Source organism: Giraffa tippelskirchi, chromosome 11 (genome assembly GCF_054371585.1).
Source record: "Giraffa tippelskirchi isolate mGirTip1 chromosome 11, T2T-mGirTip1v1.2.pri, whole genome shotgun sequence".
In the NCBI taxonomy this organism is placed as follows: domain Eukaryota; kingdom Metazoa; phylum Chordata; class Mammalia; order Artiodactyla; family Giraffidae; genus Giraffa; species Giraffa tippelskirchi.
In genome coordinates, this window is record NC_137285.1 from 63,643,054 (window position 1) to 63,658,134 (window position 15,081).

At 43.6% G+C, this 15,081-nt stretch overlaps 1 long non-coding RNA gene across 1 annotated transcript in view; it reads left to right on the plus strand.

The window, feature by feature from the left end:
* LOC145525169 (uncharacterized) overlaps positions 1 to 15,081 on the plus strand; it is a 92,368-nt gene that overhangs the window by 59,654 nt on the left and 17,633 nt on the right. The window contains exons 2-5 of the long non-coding RNA XR_014068073.1: positions 9,720 to 9,957; positions 10,472 to 10,538; positions 11,607 to 11,888; positions 14,753 to 14,864. This is a non-coding gene — a long non-coding RNA (uncharacterized LOC145525169). The remainder of the gene's footprint in view (positions 1 to 9,719; positions 9,958 to 10,471; positions 10,539 to 11,606; positions 11,889 to 14,752; positions 14,865 to 15,081) is intronic.

The window sequence follows — 15,081 nt, forward strand, 5'->3', positions numbered from 1 at the left end:
TAACTGGTTCCCACGCATAGGACCTGTTTAAACGGCAAGTTTAAAACATCCGTTGGCATGCACACAGTATATTTTCCGCACTTTCAACAATTTCCACAGTTTTAAAAAATGAATTTTGCCAGAACACCTGACGGGAGGACTTGTGGACAAAGGGAAAGTTTCCTGATGTTCTGGGGTAAATTTTTCAAGTGGCTGTAAAGAGAATGCTTGACAGCTCAGCACTGCAAGTGAATGTCTGAAACTGACCAGGCAGAGCGTCTTTTATGATATTTTGCTTAAGGACTCGCTGTCCCCTGAAGATGCTTCTGTTCTTTCCTCTGATGCCCCGCATAGCAAGGCAGGGCTATGAGATGGCATCTGGCCAACAGGCTCTTGCAGAAGAGATGCAGGCCATTCCTGACTGAAGAGTCTGTGTGAACGTGTACCGCAGTGTTCACTGCAGCAGTATTTACAATATCTAGGACATGGATATAACCTAGATGTCCATGGAAAGATGAATGGATAAAGAAACTGCTGTACATATACACAATGAAATATTACTCAGCCATAAAGAAGAGCACATTTGAGTCAGTGATAATGAGGTGGAGGAACCTAGAGCCTATTATAAGGAATGATGTAAGTCAGAAAGAGAAAAACACATATCATATATTAATGCATATATATGGAATCTAAAAAGATGGTACTGATGAACCTATTTGCAGGGCAACAATGGAGACGCAGACATAGACAACAGATTTATGGACACTGGAGTGGGTAGGAAGGAGAGGATGGGGTGAATGGAGAGAGTAACAAAGAAACATATACACTAACATACATAAAATGTATAGTGGGAATTTGCTGTATAACTCAGGGAACTCAAACGAGGGCTCTGTGACAACCTAGAGGAGTGGGATGGGGTAGGGGTGAGAGGGGGCTCAAGAAGGAGGGGACACCTGTGTACCCATGGCTGAGTCATGTTGATGTATGGCAGAAACCATACCAATATTGTAATTATCCTTCAATTAAAATAAATTAAGAAAATAAAGGGTCTCTGTGAAGCCCACCAGATATCTCCAGCTTTGCTGAGTCCCCTGGAAGATGTGGAGCTGCCAGTGTCTGTCAGTCTAGGTTCCTGGGTCGCTGTGTGAGCACATCCTTCCACCCTCCCACAGCCGCCCTCCCATCCTGCAAACAAGAGGGGAAAATATTTGAGCATGTTTAACTTCTGAAGTCTCAGAGTCCATTTGTTAACATCTGTCTTGATTCAAACGCCATTAGACTGTGTCCTCCTTGAGGGGGTGTGTGTATGTGCTTTAAAGATCGTTACATCGTGGGCACGTCACATGTGAGCAATGCTTGGCACGTGCTTCTTGAGGAAATGAATTCACAGAAAAAATATCTGAATGAACCTGTATTTGGCCAAGTTAGGCATCCACACTGAGCGCAGCGTGAGCTGTCCCATCTACCTCTGGGCTGTCGATGGTCCCCCAAGTCCCTTGGTGCCCCTGGTCTATAAATCCCCTCCTTGGACGTGTTATTATCCGGGAGAGTCCAGTGCTGACTGGCCCGCTAGGCATTCCAGGAAAGAAGAGGGTGGAAAACCCTCGGCATGTAATGTAGTCACTGCCCCTGCTCGCCCGTTCTATCTCACCCTCTAATGTCTTCATTTTCATCCTTCTGTCCCTGACTGTGGCAGGAGACAAAACTCCAGCTTTGACTTGACCTTTGCCTCCGCCTGAAAAATTGAAAACAAATCATAATTCTGACAACGGACCTCTTATCCTTTGCCATGCGTTGTGGTAAGCACTTTACCTGAATTACACCAGTTAATTTTTTTTAATTAAACTTTTTATTTTATATTGTTCAGTTCAGTTGCTCAGTCGTGTCCAACTCTTTGCGACCCCATGAACTGCAGCATGCCAGGCTTCCCTGTCCATCACCAACTCCCAGAGCTTACTCAAACTCATGTCTATCATGTCAGTGATGCCATCCAACCATCTCATCCTCTGTCATTCCCTTCTCCTCCTGCCTTCAATCTTTCCCAGCATCAGGGTCTTTTCCAATAAGTCAGCTTTTAATATCAGGTGGCCAAAGTATTGAGGCTTCAGCTTCAGCATCAGTCCTTCCAGTGAACATTCAGGACTGATTTCCTTTAGAATGGACTGGTTGGACCTCCTTGTAGTCCAAGGGACTCTCAAAAGTCTTCTCCAATGTCACAGTTCAAAAGCACCAATTCCAATATCCTGGGAGGTGGGTCATAGAGGATCCTGCTGTGGTTTATGTCAGAGAGTGTTTTGCCTACGTTTTCCTCTAGGAGTTTTATAGTTTCTGGTCTTACGTTTAGATCTTTAATCCATTTTGAGTTTATTTTTGTGTATGGTGTTAGAAATTGTTCTAGTTTCATTCTTTTACAAGTGGTTGATCAGTTTTCCCAGCACCACTTGTTAAAGAGATTGACTTTTCTCCATTGTATATTCTTGCCTCCTTTGTCAAAGATAAGTTGTCTATAGGTGCGTGGATTTATCTCTGGGCTTTCTATTTTGTTCCATTGATCTATATTTCTGTCTTTGTGCCAGTACGATACTGTCTTGATGACTGTGGCTTTGTAGTAGAGCCTGAAGTCAGGCAGGTTGATTCTCCCAGTTCCATTCTTCTTTCTCAAGATTACTTTGGCTATTCAAGTTTTTTTGTATTTCCATACAAATTGTGAAATTATTTGTTCTAGTTCTCTGAAAAATACTGTTGGTAGCTTGATAGGGATTGCATTGAATCTATAGATTGCTTTGGGTAGTATACTCATTTTCACTATATTGATTTTTCCGATCCATGAACACGGTATATTTCTCCACCTATTTGTGTCCTCTTTGATTTCTTTCACCAGTGTTTTATAATATTGGAAATAAAAGCAAAAATAAACAAATGAGACCTAATTAAAATTAAAAGCTTCTGCACAACAAAGGAAACTATAAGCAAGGTGAAAAGACAGCCTTCAGAATGGGAGAAAATAATAGCAAATGAAGCAACTGACAAAGAATTAATCTCAAAAATATACAAGCAACTCCTGCAGCTCAATTCCAGAAAAATAAACGACCCAATCAAAGAGTGGGCCAAAGAACTAAACAGACATTTCTCCAAAGAAGACATACAGATGGCTAACAAACACATGAAAATATGCTCAACATCACTCATTATTAGAGAAATGCAAATCAAAACCACAATGAAGTACCATTTCATGCCAGTCAGAATGGCTGCTATCCAACAGTCTACAAGAAATAAATGCTGGAGAGGGTGTGGAGAAAAGGGAACCCTCTTACACTGTTGGTGGGAATGCAAACTAGTACAGCCACTATGGAGAACAGTGTGGAGATTCCTTAAAAAACTGGAAATAGAACTGCCATATGACCCAGCAATCCCACTGCTGGGCATACATACTGAGGAAACCAGAATTGAAAGAGACATGTGTACCCCAATGTTCATCGCAGCACTGTTTGTAATAGCCAGGACATGGAAGCAACCTAGATGTCCATCAGCAGACAAATGGATAAGGAAGCTGTGGTACATATACACAATGGAATATTACTCAGCCATTAAAAAGAATACATTCAAATCAGTTCTAATGAGGTGGATGAAACTGGAGCCTATTATACAGAGTGAAGTAAGCCAGAAAGAAAAACACCAATACAGTATACTAATGCATATATATGGAATTTAGTAAATCGGTAAAGAACCCTGTATGCGAGACAGCAAAAGAGATACAGATGTATAGAACTGTATTTTGGACTCTATGGGAGAGGGCGAGGACAGGATGATATGGGAGAATGGCATTGAAGCATGCAAATCATCATATGTGAAACGAATCGCCAGTCCAGTTTCGATGCATGATACAGGGTGCTCGGGGCTGGTGCACCAGAATGACCCAGAGGGATGGGATGAGGAGGGAGGTGGGAGGGGGGTTCTGTAAGGGGAACACATGTACACCCATGGCAGATTCATGTCAATGTATGGCAAAATGAATATTGTAAAGTAAAAAAATAGATAAATAAATAAATAAATAAAAAACAAAAACAAAAGCACCAATTCTTCAGCGATCAGCTTTCTTTATAGTCCAACTCTCACATCCATACATGACCACTGGAAAAACCATAGCCTTGACTAGATGGACCTTTGTTGGCAAAGTAATGTCTCTTATTTTCAATACATTGTCTACATTGGTCATAGCTTTTCTTCCAAGGAGTAAGCATCTTTTAATTTCATGGCTGCAGTCACCATCTGCAGTGATGTTGGAGCCTCCAAAAATAAAGTCTGTCACTGTTTCTATTGTTTCCCCATCTATTTGCCATGAAGTGGTGGGACCGGATGCCATGATCTTAGTTTTCTGAATGTTGAGTTTAAAGCCAACATTTTTACTCTCTTCTTTCACTTTCATCAAGAAGCTCTTTAGTTCCTCTTCGTTTTCTGCCATAAGGGTGGTGTCATCTCCATATCTGAGGTTATTGATATTTCTCCTGGCAATCTTAATTCCAGATTGTGCTTCATCCAGCTCAGAATTTCACATGATGCACTCTGCACATAGACTAAATAAGCAGGGTGACAATATACAGTCTTGACGTACTCCTTTCCCAATTCGGAACCAATTGAAAATATTTTATATTGAAGTATAGTCATTTACAATGTGTGTCAGTTTCAGATGTACAGCCAAGTGATTCAGTTATATATATACATATATCTGTTCTTTTACAGACTCTTTTCCAATACAGTTTACTACAGAGTATTGAGTAGTGTTCTCTGTGCTACATGGTAGGTCCTTCTTGCTGCTGCTGCTAAGTCACTTCAGTTGTGTCCGACTCTGTGCGACCCCATAGACAAGCAGCCCACCAGGCTCCCCCATCCCTGAGATTCTCCAGGCAAGAACACTGGAGTGGGTTGCCATTTCCTTCTCCAATACATGAGAGTGAAAAGTGAAAGTGAGGTCGCTCAGTCATGTCCGACTCTTCGCGACCCCATGGACTGCAGCCCACCAGGCCCCTCCATCCATGGGATTTTCCAGGCAAGAGTACTGGAGTGGGGTGCCATTGCCTTCTCCGAGGTCCTTCTTAGTTATCTGTTTTATATATAGTTGTGTGTATATGTTAATCCCAAACTGCTAATCTATCCCTCCCAGCTACATTTCCCTTTTGGTAACTATAAGTTCGTTTTTGAAGTCTGTGAGTCTGTTTCTGTTTTGTAAATAAGTTCATTTGTATCATTTTTTAATTTAGTGCTCACAACAGTCTGTAAAATAATTACTACTAATAGCTCTATTTTATGGGAAAGGAAATTGAGGCACCATGAACTTCTCTTGCTTCGGGTCTCACAGCAAGTGTGAGGTGTGGGGTGGAGCTGGAGCCCCTGTCCAGGGTATCTGAGGTCAGAGCTGACCCCACCCCGTGTCCCTCTCTGAAACCTTTCTTGGAGCTTCCCCACTGCAGGACCCAGTGTTTGGACTTCCAGTTGCCCGTCCCCTGGGCTTCCCTGGTGGCTCAGTGGTAAAGAATCTTCCTGCAGTGCAGGAGGCCCGGGTTCAGTCCCTGGGTTGGGAAGATCCCTGGAGGAGGGCATGGCAACCCACTCCAGTATTTGCCTGGAGAATTCCATGGACAGAGGAGCCTCGAGGGCTACAGTCCATGGGGCTGTGGCGACGTGACTGAAGCGACTAAGTGGCAGCAGCAGCCTGTCCGCTATTTACCCCACTGGCCATGGCTCACCGTCCCATATCTTCAGGCTCCTTTGCTAGAGTGGTACTTCCATACAGTGCTGTCTGGGCACTGTGCTAACTGTCCCTTCAGCCGCTCAGCCCTCAGGATTCTTGAGGCTGAGTCATTCCACTACCCAGTCTTCTGTGAGACCTCCCTCTCCCCTGCCTGGTTTCTCCTGGATGTCTCAGCTGTTTTGGGCCTTAGTCATCCAGAAGGATGCCCTGAGATGGGTTTTCTGACTTGCTTCTCACCTGCCTGCATTGAGCCTCTTGGCCCATCTGGTCCATCTGAAGGGCAACACAGCTGCAGACTGCTTGGCTTGAATCTAAGCGGACGCTGTGCTCACAGACTAGAGGGCTTCACGGGCGTGCTCAAAGTGTGCGCAAGACTCCTCTCTGACAGGTATACCTGTACGGGGTGCTGAGGATGCTTCGTGCTGCCTCTAAGATGTTCAACTCCAGAGAAACCCCAGGCAACCAGTCTTCCATCTGTTATTTTCTGAACACATATTTCTTCAGTTTATTCTTAAACAAAAAAAAATTCTTTTTAATGCCGAGACCAAACTTGGCATCATCGACTCAATGGACATGAGTTTAAGCAAACTCTGGGAGATGGTGAAGGACTGGAAAGCCTGGCATGCTGCAGTCCGTGGGGTCGCAAAGAGTCGGACACGACTGAGCGACCGAACAACAAACTTGCAAATGGTGAATATGCACATCTCAGGCAGTTTTCAGTAGGCCCTGGTTGAGGAAGTTGAGTTTCTAGAAGTGAATTCCTTAAAATTTCCATGAGTCTATGAGCGGCATGGTAGGCTTTCACACACCTCCAGAGTTCCCATGTGGCAGGGTCTCAAAAAGAAGGACCTAGTCTCCTCTTGATTTTATAAGACATTTATTGTTTGTTTTTTCAGTTTAAAAAACATGACGCTAATTCATTGTAGACAATGCAGAGACGTTATGTCCCAGTCCAAGTTTGGGTTCTTTCTGAAATTTTTGATGGAGCCTCTGTATGTAAATCTCTGCTCCTCATGGAAATCAGACTGACATTAAAAGTCAGGCCACTAGACGGTAGGTTTGGGGTGGCAACCAGGGGCTGTGCTTGGGCTGAGTGTTCAGGAGCAGGTCAAAAGTGAAGCTGCGAGCTGAGAGCCAGGGAGCTCGTGGAGGCAGAGAGGCCCCTCAAAGGGTGTGATTGTGCCACCTCAGAAAGCTCTCACCCGAGCAGCAGCAGCATGTGGCTGAAAGTGTGAGCAGTGCTCAGCTCTGAAATTCCAGAAAGTCACACACAGCAATCTAACTGTGAAGTGGCACTGCTAACAGTACCTCTGTAATTACATCTTATTTTATTAGTTGCACAGGATAATTGCATCCAGAAAATTCCCCATGTAAATGGAAGCTACAGAGATAATGTATACGTCACTCTAAGAAAACCATGTGGGAGCAAGTTTGCCATTATGCTAAGTGACTCTTCAACACTCATCACTACTCAGGAGCCATAAGAGTGGGAAGCAAACAAGGCGAGGCAGTTGCCACGAGTCCAGATGTCTGACTCTGCCCTGGACTCTCACAGCTTATAATGTCTCAGCTCTCTGCCCCTAGGTGTCTCGAGGGAGGGGAAGGCTTTGGAAAACACCAGGCAAACGGTTATGTTCTTGGGACTAGACACTCAGGTAGGGCAGCTGGCTTTGGCAGCTGAGATTTAGGCCTGCCCTGACACGTACGCCTTTACCAAAGTGGTCATAACAATGTGCCCTTTCAGGACAGCCTATTGAACTCAGCAAGAGCATTGCATGCCACGCCTTTCCCCATCTGAGGAATTTGAACATCTAAGGACTGTGTGCACGTGTTCAGTCACTAAGTTGTGTCTGACTGTTTGTGACCCCATGGACTGCAGCACACCAGGCTTCCCTGTCCTTCACTGTCTCCCAGAGTTTGCTCAAATTCATGTCCATTGAGTCGGTGATGCCATCCAACCATCTCATCCTCTGTCACCCTCGTCTCCTCCTGCCTTCAATCTTTCCCAGAATCAGGATCTTTTCTAATGAGTCAGCTCTTCGCATCAGGTAGCCGAAGTACTGGAACTTCAGCTTCAGCTTCAGTCCTTCCAACGAGTATCTAAGCACTAAGAGTAGTGATTAATATGCTCTTTTTAAGCCCTGGCATTTAGGAGCTGAGAGATACTGAAGATCAAGCTCTGTATCATCAAATACTATAGTTATATTAGGATTAACAGAATTATGTTTATTACTAATGTAGGTATCAAATAGAAGATGGGGCATTGTGCTTTACATAGAGATGCTCAGAAAATGTTAATGATGAAATTATCTAGCAACTTAAAATACTCATATCTCTTGTAGAAAAATCCTTAAAAAAAGATACGGATGAACTTATTTTCAAAACAGAAAGAGACTCATAAACATAGAAAACAAATTTATGGTTACCAAAGGGAAACGAGGTTGGGGGAAGGATAAAATAGGAGTTGGGATTAACATATACACACTACTATGTATAAAATAGATGATCAACAAGGAGCTACTGTATAGCACAGGGAACTCTCCTCAGTAATCTGTAGTGACCTATATGAGAAAGAATCTGAAAAGGAATACACACATGTATATGTGTAACTGAATCAATTTGCTATATAACTGAAACTAACACAAGATTGTAAATCAACTATACCCCAACATACAATAAAAATTAAAAAAATAAGAAAACCAGGGACATAGTACTTTACATAGAGATGCTCAGAAAAAGTTGTTGATGATGAAATTATCTAGAAGCTTAAAATACTCGTATCTCTAGTAGAAGAATTCTTCGTAGCTTTCAAATAGTTTTTACCTAAAACAGCAGTCTCAGTTATCACAGTTTCCATTTTTATTTACTTTTTGGCTTAGGGTTCATCACCTTGAAAAAGCTGTTGTTAATTTGAGGAATGACGGGCTATTCTCAGAGCCAGTAGTAATTTGAGATAGTCAAAATTGTGTTTTTTAATATATCCGATAACAATTGCCTGAAAACTGCATGATGTGTCCATCAGTTGATCAGTGACATAGCTTTTAGTTTTAGTTTCACCAGTCTTTTTTAGAGGGTTGCTGTGGATGGATGAGGCAAGGTGCTTGAGCTGGGAGAAAGGCATGCGTGGAACTAGTATTTTTCCTTTTCACTTTGTTCTGTGGAGAATCTAAAGACTGCTGGCAGTGTCAGAAAGAAAGAGCGTGGAGGGAGGTATAAGTAAGGCCCCTCTTCACCAAGGGAGCTGGAATATGGGGTCTCCATGCCTCCCGGTGCTGCTCTTCATATATTGCAAAGTGGCTTAGTGAGGGGCCTAGAGAGTCTCTGGGGCCTAAGGGGAGTATAGTCAGCCAATTCTGATGTCTCTAGATATACAAGGAGGGTTGTAGACGTGAGCCTGATGGGGGGTTCTAGTTGCTTAATGGGAATGAAAAATGCTTGGACATTTTGGAGTGGGCATCGAGTCCCAGCACCAAGGCCCTTCAGCCATTGCTAAAGGTTGAAATTCGACCTGGATGCCAGGAGCTACATGAGGAAGTGGATGACTGTAGCCCAGGAGGTTTCCAGACACTGTTCTTTGAGTCGGACTTGAGAGTATGTGTGTGTGTGTGTGTGTGCGAAGTTCCCTCAATCATGTCCGACTCTGTGATTCTATGGACTGTAGCCTGCTGGGCTTCTCTGTCCATACGATTCTCCAGGCAAGAATACTGGAGTGGGTTGCCAGGGGATCTTTCTGACCCAGGGATCAAAAACACGTCTCCTGCAGCTCCTGCACTGAAGACAGATTCTTTACCACTGAGCCACTGGGGAAGCCCCATGTATGTGCGTATCTATATCCATTTCTATGTCCATATCTATCTATCATCTAGCTATCTATCTGTCATAAACATGGACTAAAAAGAAATCTGCACTGTGTGAAGGGCCACGTGGGAGGGCAGCTCTTGTCCAGTGGGAGACGGCCACCAGAAACTGACTTCTTATTCTGCTCCCACAGACTGACCTCCCAGGACCACCATCCCTGCCTCTTGCCAACACAGGTAGACTGTCCACGCCTGAGACCTCAAACCTCATACCTTGTTGTCCTCTCCACCTCTCTGCCAGCCAGAGTGGAGCTGGTGACAGCAGAACTCGGGAAGGAAGGAGCAAGGGGGGAATAACTTTCTAGCCTTGTTACTACCTGGAGCTGCTTCTGTGTGATGATGCCAACAAACGATTTACTAAAGGACTTTGAGGTATGTTTATTTCATTCTTACCTTGTTATCCCTGTATATAATTTCTATTATTCCAAATCTCTAGATGCCAGGGTTAGGGTGGTTTTCCTCTCTTTTTCAATGCAGGGTCTTTGTGAGTATACTTCTGTCATTGTGCACTGGGAGGTGTAAAACACTTGGGAGTTTTAAGATCCCTGGTATATTTTGAAGGACATTACTATGCCAGACTTTTAAATGTACAGCAGGGAAGGGAGATAAGCATATGGTTTTTTTTTTTCCCCTAACTTGATTTAATTTGCTTTATGTAGGGTGGCCTCCCAGATAAAACCAAGTTTGGGAACAAAATGCTTCTCCTGGAGGAATTTCAGACTTTCCTACTCCTAACAAACTTAAAAGCTATTTTAATTCTTGGTTCATTCAATCATTCATCCATTCATTTATTATTAGGTGTTTGCTAAAACACCTGCTTCCTGTATCCAGGTCTATAAAGTGAAACCTGGTCTTTAAAGTGAAACTTTCTTTTTTGTGTTTAAAGGGACAGAGGATACCACGCTCCCAATCTAGAAATACTTCGAGTAGGATATAAAGCAGAAATCGGAAAGGTTGGTGAGAGTGGAGTGAGGTGGGTAGGTGGGGACTCTGGAGAGTCTGTCTGCCCTTCCAGGACAGCACCTGCTGCAGGGCTCCGACTGCTCTGCCAGGAGTGGAGGAATGGAGGTCTGGTGGGCCTAGGTCAAGAGAGGCTGAAATTCTGCCTTTGTATGTAAAATCGCTCAACCTTAAAAGATTGGAAGGAGCTTCCCTGATGGCTCACTGATAAAGAATCCACCTGCCAATGCCATAGACATGGGTTCGATCCCTGATCTGGGAAGATGCCACATGACATGGAGCAACTAAGCCAGTATGCCACAACTGTTAAGCCTGTGCTCTAGAGCCCAGGAACTACAACCAACGAAGCTAAGGTGCCCTAGAGCCCTGCTCTGAAGCCGCCAGTGAGAAGCCCAAACACAGCAACTAGAGTCAAAAGTCTTGGTTGCTCTTTGCGACCCCGTGGACGGCAGCCCACCAGGCTCCTCTGTCCGTGGGATTCTCCAGGCAAGAATACTGGAGTGGGTTGCCATTCCCCTCTCCAGGGGATCTTCCCAACCCAGGGATCGAACCCAGGTCTCCCTCATTGCAGGCACATTCTTTACCCCCTGAGCCACCAGGGAAGCAACTAGAGAGTAGCCCCTGCTCGTTGCAACCAGAGAAAATCCCGCACAGCAAGGAAAACCCAGCACCGCCAAAAATAAAATAAATAAATAAATGAAACAAAAAAGACTGGCAAATTTCATGCAAACAAAACAGCATATGGATCAAATATGGCAAGTCTGTTGGCTGAACCTGGCCCCTGAGCACCACGTGTGCAACCTCTGTTTTAGAAAACTTCTTTTGGGGTTAACTTAATTCTCTCATTTTCATGTGTCAGAGCTATCCTTTCCTGTATAACTATGGAGAAAAACAGTAATGTGGGGAAAAAAACATGGATAGTTGGAGAAAAGAAGCACAGTAATGCGTTTAATTCTTCTCAATCTGGTTATATGCTGTGACCTCTCCAGGACTCTAATTTTAGGAATTTGATTCACTTACGTCTGTGCTTATTAACTGAATTTTCTTTGTTTATTTTAAAGGTTTCTGAAAAGTTGGATTGCTCTGGGAACCAGGAAAAGCTTCATTACTTAGTACATTACTAAAACTAAAATGGAAAATAGTTCTTTTTTTCTTTTTTAAAATTGGGCCCTTACACTACAGGGCAAATCTAAAAAAATTATAGATACAAACAGGCAAGATATTTGAATGCGACAGAAGAATCAGAGAACTTTTATAATTTATGCTCTGCTAGTAATCAGTCATTTGTAACAGGAAAATGACTGATGACGGATGAGAACTAGAGAAGGTACATCAGGGAGGGGGTAAGTAGAGACACTCTAATTCAGAAATTTGGTGAGTTAAGGTAGAACAGTGGATCACAGGCTGTAGATTGGAATCACCTGGAGGGCTCGTTCAAACACGGGTTGCTGGGTCCCATCTCCAGAGTTTCATATTTAGTGGGTCTGGGACTGGGGGCAAGAATTCACATTTTTGATACATTTCCAGGTGAAGCTGATGTTACTGCTCCAGGGACCGACCTTTGAGAAAAACTGTGCTAGAATATCTCTAAGCTTTACCGTTTATAGACATTACATCTGGACATTATTGTGTTTAAATCTACTTAAATTCAGCCAGTCTTTTGGTTTATAAATGGCTGAAGTTGGTACATGCTTTTGGACCACCGAACTGAAGATCTGGTGTTAGTTGTGTGAAAACAGAAGCTGTGCTGGTCCAAGCCAGAGAGATTCTTAATTATACATAGCCCAGGTTGTCTACTTCCCTTTGGATGCTGTCGTTTCATTTGGGACGGTCTGGTGTTGTGTTTACTTGGTAATGTCAGTATCTTGATGATCAAGCTCTTGACTGTCAGCTTCAAAGCTTACCTCTCTGTGCTGTGCTGAAGGGCATAGAGGCTGGGGTTTAGCAGGCTACCTGTCTGCTGTGCCAGCCGGCTCACTGCTAGGCTCTGCTGATAGGGGGCAATAGAGGGCGTCTGCAAGGATGGAGGAGTAGGAAGGATTTGCTCCTTCTGGTTAACTCCTTGTCCTGACAGTGTTGCCCCCAAAGTTGTTGTTCATCTGGCAGTGGCAGCTGGGTCCAGTCCTTCCCCACTCCCAGAATCAGACTCACTGCACTCCCCCAGGGATACAGCTGCAGACAGCTACTGTCCTTTCCTTCAGAGGCCTGAGTTCTACCTCCATGGGGTCTTTCCTCCAAGCTCCAAGACGCCAGTGCCTGTCAAGTAGCTACTTCCTTGGAGGTCAGGGTCCTCACTCTGCCGGGTTGCTATTCCAGGCTCCCAGTCTCTAATATTTCCAGCTGCTTCCTTTGAACAAAAGGAAGGAAGGCTGCAGGAGGAAGGCTGCTACCTCCTCCAGTAATTCTACCTGGGTTGCCTAAGGGCTTCCTTTGCTTTTTCAGTCCTTTAGAGTTTAAACAATTCCCTGCATTAAATTCTCTCTGCTGAAAGAGCAACTGGTGGATGTTTGCTTTCCTGACTGAACCCTATACCAACCATGTCTATCTTTCTGTGACATTTGTAGTATTAGTGGTGTTAGTCATGTTAGTGATATTAGCACTCCATACTACTGCTTTCAAGTTCCAGAATGTGGGTAATATCATGTGATCCAAAAGCTTACCCAGGAAGCATATACACTGCTTTCTTTCTCTGGCTGTAGTTCCATAGAACACTTGAATCAGAATCACCTGGGGTGCTTGTTAAAAATACACATCCCTGAGCCCCACCTCCAGATAAACTTGCATTTTAGACAAACTTTTCATGGTGAGTATGATAATTAATTTTATGTGTCAGCTTGGCAAGGTTACAGTGTCAGTTGTCTGGTCAACTGAGATGTTGGATGTGTTTTTAAGATGAGATTCACATTCAAATCAATAGACTTTGAGTAAAGGAGATAACCCTCCATAATGTGGATGGACCTCATCCAGTAATTTGAAGGTCTTAAGGACAAAGACTGAGGTTTCTGAAAGAGAAAGAATTTGACCTCATGACTGCACTAGAGAAACCCTGCCTGAGTTTCCAATCTGCTGACCTGCTCTGTGGATTTAACCCTTACTTGAGTTTCCTGTCTTCTTGGTTTGCCATATGGTTTCTGGACTTGCAAGCCACCATAACCATGTCAGCCAACTCCTTTAAATAAGCAGCTTTCTCTCCCCACCCCCTCTCTCTGTATGTATACATATTTGTGGGCTTCCCAGGTGGTGCTAGTGGTAAAGAACCTGCCTGCCAGTGCAGGTAGATGCTAGAGACAAGGGTCTGGTCCCGGAGTCGGGAAGATTCCTTGGAGGAGGGCATGGCAACCCACTGCATTATTCTTGCCTGGAGAATCCCATGGACAGAAGAACCTGGCGGGCTACAGTCCATGGGATCGAAAAGAGTTGGACACGACTGAAGCGACTTCTCTCTCTCTCATACACACACACACACACATGCGCGCGCACACACACACACACACACACAAACATATTTAATTGGTTCTATTTTTTTGGAGAACCCTGAGGTGGGCTTAGGAATCTGCATTTTGACCAGCACTCCAGGTGATTATATGATCATGAGGGGTTGGACTCTGCAGCTTTCTAGTGAGAGTTTTAGAGAGCACTGTAGAAATGGTAACTGAGTGCTTTGTGACAATTATTTTATTTGTGCATTCATTTGATGACTATCTTGGATGTACCATGGGCCTAGGAAACATTCCAGTATGCATAGTGTAGTGGCATATTGTAGTGTATCAGACAAATCTCAGCAACTCTCCAGGATGCTAAGGACCTTTAAGGTGGGTCTTCTTGGGCAATTAAAAAAAAAGGGTTATATACATTTTAAAGGTCTATATCTATCCTCTCCCCACTTTACACTCAAATTTTGACTTGAACCATAATAAACATGCTTTATTGTGAATCCATGACTTAAGAATGTATTTTTTAACCTTAGAGTTAGGTCTTTTGGCATTTTCTTTTATTTTTGTAAAAGTATTTTAAATTCAAGAAGTATTTACTATGTGCCAGGCATTATAGTAAATATTGGGTTGATCAAAAACTTGGTTGGAATTTTTCCATGCAGTATAATGGGAAACCTGAACAAACTTTTGGCCAACCCTATACTTTCCCCTTCAGGGGTTCCCAGTTTAAGTAGGAAAAGACTGATGCTAAACTAGCCATTAAAATACAGCAGAATTGTTCTCAAGGCACGTACGCAGCGTCTGGGGAGGACAAGAAGGGCTCCATCCCGGAGTTGGCTGTTGGAGGTCGCCTCTTCGCTATTTAATGGGCGTGACTGAAGTAAGGTAAGACTTCCCTTGAACAGATAGAGGTTATGTTTTGTACAAGAATTGCAGACTCAGTCAGCACCATAGGTTCTGAACTTAGTTTCTATTGGCTTCTGTTTATTTGGTGCCAGAAGTGTTGTTGGGGGCTGTGAGTGTGTGGAGAGGAGGAAGAGGTATTGAAAATGAAGTTGTTTGACAAAGATAATGTTGAGTCTTGATCTCACATTTTTTGATC